The 7,501-nt window shown below is 40.2% G+C and overlaps 1 pseudogene; it reads right to left on the reverse strand.

Annotated features, from left to right (window-relative positions):
* Positions 1-807: 807 nt before the first annotated feature.
* LOC140950052 (uncharacterized) lies at positions 808-4,630 on the reverse strand (annotated as a pseudogene).
* Between the last annotated feature and the right edge of the window lie 2,871 nt (positions 4,631-7,501).

Genomic DNA, 7,501 nt, shown 5'->3' on the forward strand with positions numbered 1-7,501 from the left:
CCTAAGAACCATAGCCAAGTGCAGAAAGAGAGAAGAAATTTCGTCGTCACTTGTGTACTTCCTTTGTACAACGTGAAATTAGGCATTTTCACGTCGTAGTTATGCAGTGACGGCAAACAAATGTACAAAAAAGCGAGATGAACGTGCAAAATTGTTGTTTTGCTAATTAAACCTATTGTTCTTTGACGTTCCCGTTGCCGTCGCTGTCGTCGGATCTTAAGGTCCCTATTATCCTGGAGTAAACGCCAGATTATTCTTTTTAGGTGTGGCGTTTATTCGAGGGCGGTAAATACGGTATAAGGCCTCCTAAAAACCCTTTCAAAGATGTATGTAGAGGAAATTACACTGCGGCGCGAAGATGAGAATTTTATTTTCGAGTGGCAAAACAATATTTTACTCACTCGCTGCGCTCGTTCGTAAAATATTGTTTTTGCAACGAGAAAATAAAATTCATATCTTCAAGCCGCCATGTAATGTTCTTTTTATTATATAGACAAAATGGCATCAATAAAATAATAGAGCGAAATTACCAAAATTACGTCATCGATAAACTCACGTGTGAGATTATCGAAAATAAACCACTCGGGTCCCGGATGTAGTTTTTATGAATTTTACGAGTGGTATATTTTCCAGTAAAACACTCGTGTCTATATAATAAAAGCCCAAAACTTATAAGCGGCATTTTACAGTACCTAATTTGTTCCTTATTTCCTACTGTCAGAGAATAATTACTCTGCAAACCCTACAAACGTAGATGTATTTCCGGTCGACCCTTCTCACTGCCCGGGTGGAGAGTCAACCGATGACAGAACATACGTCAGTGCGTTCGCAGGAAGGAGAATAAACTAACCAGGAAGAAAGCGAACCCAGGAGAATGGAGATGGCCAGTCTGTACGTCGACAATAACCATGAGTGGTGGTTCCCTTGCCGGCAAAACTGCAGTATTCTGCATCGAAGTAATCGTTCCTGCAAATCAGATCACAAACAGACGGTCAGGTTAGGCTAGGTTCTAACACATAAGGGCCATTTATACGAGGAAAAATAAGACGCGAACTTTCCGTATAAACGGCACATTTCGTCTAAAATAAGACGCGGCTTAGCTAAGACGCGTCTTATTAGATAAGACATGTTCGTATAAATGGTACAGTTCGCGTCTTATTTAAGACGCGTCTTATGTAAGACGCGTCTTATTTTTCCTCGTATAAATGGCCCTAATATGTCTTACTGCCTTAGACGCTATGTCGTTTAGGACGACCGCCCCATGTAAGTGAATCCAAGACAGTCTTGGATTCTGGATAGCAAGTCGTGGATTCCAGATTCCAGGTACCGGATTTCAGTCTTTGTCAGTGCAACTTGGATTCCGATTTCCATTCGATTCTGGATTCCTTGAGCTGTATTCCTAGATCCAAAGACCAGGATTCCGGATTCCACAAAAAAAATTTACCGTAAACATGGGACGAAGGAGGAGCAACTGATCAAGATTGTTTGTAAGCGCCCAATATCGAATTAGAGCACGCGTCGAATAAGCGCCCATCCAAAAGGCTGAAAAAGTAAATAAGCGCCCAGCCTCGAATAAGCGCCCACCCCCTCGCCTGTCCACTTAAATTCAAATAAGCGCTCATCCCACCCCCACCCTACCCCCTTCCCTCTCCCACCCCGAAAACAAAAAAAATGAATAAGTACTAATAAGAGACTTCCCCGAAGTTCTTCAGAGTATTTTACAGAAACCTTGCATTGTTACATCTTCGCGTTTTGTAATTACCATTAATTGTTTTGTTGCAAAACAAACATACTACACTTGCTGAAAATAGTGAAAGTTTAATAAGCGCCCAGCCTTGAATAAGCGCCCACCTCTAATAAGCGCCCATTCTCAAGGTCCAAAAATTTAATAAGCGCCCATGGCGGTTTATCGAATAAATACGGTATCCATTTAACTCTGAGTTCTGGCTGTTAACACCAAGGGAGCGAGTCATGACAAATGACCAAGGGCCCTTGGGGACACTCTACCGATACTTGATTGAAAATCAAGACATGCACCATCCTCAAAATCTTGGCGGTTCCTAAAAGCGTAGTAGTCTTCTGTAACAATGCAATTCTAATCTTAATCCTCAGGTTTTCAATTCAATCTATCGTCATGATTATTATTATTTCTATTATCATTATTAATGTATATTTATTTTACTTCGAGTACCTGAAGAAATCTGGGCAGACTTCTGTGATCTCATTACACACAGACTGGCAGATGGTGTAAAATCCGGGATCTTCGGGCCCTTCATCCGGGAAACAAGGCGGTAAGAAATCTCCACAATAAAGCTTCTTTAAGTTTTCCTTACACCCTGGATACTTCTTAAATTGTTTTTGTAGCATTGGAGGAAAATCGGTCTCCAAATCTTCTGCCTTGTACTCTTTATTGTATGCGACCTTGTATAACCTCTTTTGTTGTTCAACAGATACAAGAGTGTGGTTGGATACGCCAAGATTCTTACACGCTGGAATAATCAGTTCTTGGCAGCCCCGGTAGAGAGGACCTGAGAGAGTATTTTATATAATTATACTGTCAGTGGTGCGGTGAGGATTAATTGTGGAAAGAGCGTCACCATGTATATCACTGTTTCTTTCGGAATTTTTTTAACTAAGAAACATGTTTCGAACTCCGTTCTGGCTTGGATTGGCTAAATTAAAATTGAAGAACGCACCAAGACTCAAAGCTATGCCACCAGTAATCTCTTATTAGCTTTCTGTTTAGTGCTTGGGGGCACTCTAAGAATGGATAGGGTTTTGGCGGGATGAAGTTTGTTACTGGCCTGTAACGCGAAATTTTATGCTTTGCGTAAAGAAAATAAAATAAACTTTGGCGCATTAGGATAAACCCAGAACTTCTTAATTCACCACTAGTTTATGATTTATAGAGCAGAAAAGAAATTTTAATCTGGACTCGATCGCCTCCCCACCTGACTGATTAATAGTATCATATACTGATATTATTTTATGAAAAAAAAAAAAACTGTCAGGCAAAGTTGTCGCTTGGTTTTGTCCCTTTGGTACTTATGCTACGTGCTATTTATAATTTGGAGGAAGAAGCACTTTGGCCCCTCTCACAGTTCATTTCACATAACCCTACGAAGATGCCAGGTTTCGCATGTTTGACTATATTACTGTCAAAGTCTAAGTCATCAGACAAACAAACTTCCTGTCTTTTCATTCTGAACTCAGAAGTAATCTTCATTTCACCCATCCCACCCACAGGGGTCAGCGAAAAACAACTGTTAAGATACAAATTTAATTTTTAGCTTGAATTCGAGCCCTCGTAAAGAAATCCAAAGGTTTGCCGTATTCAGTCTTGGCTCTTTGATCTTCGCATGTTAGGTCTCTCTGTACCGTGGCATTGCTTTAGCAACTCAACTAATAAAACTAATTTAAACTTTTGGTGTCTCAATCCCCACCGAACTTAGGTATGAAATATTTATGCGTTCAGTTGGACAAGCTAGTTCGGCTAAGAAAGACCTTGGATTTTGGTCAAATTCTTTTTGTTGCGTTTTCATGGACCGAGACGAAGTCGACAGCAATCGACCAGCCCATGGCCATAAGTAGCCAGTTTAATTATGTTCACATCATATAGTACAACAAGCAGAGGATCAAAAGAATAACACTGAATGAAAAGTTAATGGAGTGCTTTAGTTTGCTACTATAATTGTTAGATACTCGGTTTCAGGGTCTTTCAATACGCCGGGCTATGTAATGACAGTGCCCGATAAATATTTCACACATTCCACGGCATCATTAAACGCCGACAGTTTAAAACAGGAAGTTGGTTAATCTAATCTAAAAGCTTCAGTTTTTTTTTTTACATCGAAATAGCTCTGTGGTGTACGAGGTAGATGTACCAAATTTCTGCTAAGACTAAGTGCGGTGTATGAATATATTCTACCCACCTTTATTACTGTCATTTGCCACAGAGAAGTTAGGCGGTTCATGACACTTGCCGCTACTCGAGTCCTCATCTGGAAGAACGTGACAGAAAGCTACTATAGAGTCAAACCAAAACTCAGGTATTCCTTTTACACACTGCTTCAGAAACTCGTTGCAAACTCGCTTGCATGGATAGACACGTTCTCCGTTGGAGCACTGTGGAAGAAAAAAATGAGCACCTCATTGTCATAGCCAATACCTGACCTGACTGACCACTGTTCGAGCACGCATTTTTGAAGATATTGGCGATTCCTTTGGCTGCTCTTTGAAGTTTAACCCCAGATAAGACAGCGGGGAATTTAAAAGTTTCATTGTAACCTGCCACAGAGCAGAAACTAAAGGGGCTTTCAAGAAAGTTGTTGCACTGATCGCTAGCATGGCGAGCATGTCTTCGGCTTTTCGGAGCCAGCTGCGGGGAGTTGAGGTGTGCAAAGGTATCATTGCCGACGCAAAATAACAGAACGAATAACCAAAGCGGAATGATCATGATCTGTGATCTGTCCAGCTTGTATTTTGGATCCAGTCTGTTCAACGTGCATTCAGTTCCAACCAAGTACTGTCAATAGTTTCTATATGTCGCTCAAATGACCTCAAGTTGCAAATTTAGTTGTTTTTAAAATCTGACATGCTACGCTGCGTCAGTTGTTTCTACACTGTAGTTGCGTCAACGATTTGCATGTTTTGACCTCATCCATTTTTTTTACGCTCTGAAGGTCAACATACTCGAGAAACGTCAAAATCTAAGATGTTGATTACGTAAGCCCGGTCTACTAGCCCACTTTGTAGAAGAGCTAATCGACACCCTCTGTAACAGACCCATTGAAACCCTACCCACTGGTTTAATTCAGCCTCCCGATACCCGGCGAATAGTTTTTTTCTACCCGGCTGATTTTTTGCTTCCCCAGTCACTTTCTATCATAACTTCTACAATTAATACCAGTGCATTTCGTCGTTCATATTTGTTTAAAAGAAGCAAAAATATAAAACACTATTACCATTGAATGACAAAAACAAAATACGGAGGGTACAGGTCTGATCAATCTCGCATTAAAAAAAAAATTGTAAATCATTTAATTCTTCTCGTTACTGCAACATGTAAAGAGTCTTTAAAAGGTGTTCAGAGTTGTCATGCCGGTAAAGATGTAAGGCCTACCACCCCTTTCCGCTTACAACTTAGTCTGCTACACAGCCGTTTTTAGTGTCGTCACGCAACGCTCCTCCCCCGCGTTGCGTGACGACACTAAAAACGGCTGTGTAGCAGACTACTTACAACTAAGAAGAAAAACCCAGTGGGAAATAAACCAACCGAGTGACGTTTTCTCCGAGAACCCAGTGAAGATGTAGATTCTACTGGGTCTGTTGCAGAGGGGTGTTAATCGATGGGAGACTCATCCCTGTCTAGATTGCTCGGATCATTCATGCTTTTTACAAAAGAGATTTAAAGCAGCGTGCATGAGCGGCGTGTTACCCGCTGTTCTGTTACTAGCTTGCAGGTTGGTTCGTAGGGCTACAGGTTCTTAGAAAGAATATTTCAATCCCGGTTAGTCGGAATCCCGGCACTGCGGCCTATCTCCCTTTTCTTGAACGGTCGTTACCATTTTTAACGGTCTATACCACCATTGGTCGTAATGGAATACGATAATAGTCTTAGAATAGTCTTAGGGACGTCGTTGAAACCCGAGTGGAATTTACGTTAAAAGTTCATGGAAAGGGCGTGTGTCCTAAAAAAGACAGCGATCGTTTAGGACAGAAAAATTTGCCCCATGGCCGTGGTAATCCGGACTAGTCCGTTCCAACTTGATCGCTCCCAGGGTTTTCCTCTGCTCGTCCCAAAGAGGGCAAGAAAAACAGCAAGATTCGTTATGCAAATCATATATTGACTTGAACCTTTGAGGTCAATATTCAACAACGGCACCTTTAAACAGATAGAGTCAACATGTAAAATAGAGCCAGTTGAGCAGTGATCAAGGTTGTGTCTCTACTATAAAATCGAAATCCAGCCGGATTTTTAATCGAAAACGGATATTTCGTTATTTGTATAGGTAATAGCATGATCTGTAGTGATATTTGGCATAAATACCACGAGTGATATTTTGAAATTTGAGACAATTTTGAACTATCAATAATAGTATCTATGCCAAATATAATATCACGTACAAATCATGCTATTATTTGTTTATACTACTACCCACAAAAGGTTTGTAATTTTCACATGTAGGTATTTCAAAATAAGCTGAAATATCACTGCTCTAAGCCAATCAAATTGCAGAAATTTCTCATGTAGTAGTATAATAACTAAAATCCAAAAACGGATTATTAAAACAAATGATCCACAAGGTCAAGGTGGACACTTTGGATTTTGCTGTCCAAGACCGCGGGATACTTTGGATACAAGATCCAAGCGTTTCTTTACCACCAGCCTGGTCTGTTCAAGGCTCTTAGTTCAGATAGGGATGACGCGTCAGTAAAAGCTACGGGAAGGCACCTTGTTTGGTACACAAGGTGCATGATGGTGATTAATGCTAGGAGCCTGTCAGGCTCCGGTGAATGCAGGTGTCAGGGGCACCCAACGGCAATTTTCGGGACAATATCTGTTCGGAAGACGATTTGAGATCTAGAATTTTCGGAGCATTTGTTGTAAAATTTCTTGCTTGGCTGCCTCTGCTAGGATTTTCGAACATCTACAAAATGGTATAATTACGCATTTTTAATGGATTTTGACCCTAAAAAAGGCCACCTAGAATTTTCGGGAGCCTTTTCCTGGCTGAAATTTTCGAGAAGCTAAGTTTTTATCCCTATAATTTTCGGGTCACTAGACTTTCAGCTAGGAAATCCGAACAGATGAAAAGTTTTTAGGGGATAAAAATATGCCTATATCTACTGTTTGAATACTAAAATACGTTCAACAATGCTATGTTAAGTGGTTTTGAACTATATCCTCGTTGGGTGCCCCTGAGGTGTTTCAGTTGCAGTGAGAAAAATAGCGGAATACCATTGGAGGGCGAAGACATATAAAATTTGATTACATATGCCATCCATATGCATAGAGTACGAATTAAGCATGACTATCAGTTGATTCAAAGTCCTCGGTCAAGTCCATTCAGAACATTTCTGTCGTAAGGAAATGGGAAAACAGTGGGATAAAATTTGGAGTGGATTTATGCACATTTTGTCCAGGTTCCAATTATTATCGAGTGCTTGCTAGCATGCAGGGGCAACCAACGACTGTTTTCTACTAAATAAAAGATCTGTTCGGAAACGCAAAAAGAGCCTAGAATTTTCTATTAGCTTGAGAACGGCTAAAAATTTCTAGATGACCATTACATTCAAGTGCAATTTTCGAAGCTTATCAAGAAATTCCCAACGATTTTCTGAAATTTAATTTTTTGCATTTCACTCCTCATGTTTAAGCTATTTTTCGTAGAAAAAGGAGACCTAACATTTTCGGATTCGAAAATATGATGGTGAGAGGGACCAGAAAAATTCTCACTTTCATAATATGTTAAATTGCATCCAAAATTTTTGGAAAAAT

Source organism: Porites lutea, chromosome 10 (assembly GCF_958299795.1).
Source record: "Porites lutea chromosome 10, jaPorLute2.1, whole genome shotgun sequence".
Lineage (NCBI taxonomy): Eukaryota > Metazoa > Cnidaria > Anthozoa > Scleractinia > Poritidae > Porites > Porites lutea.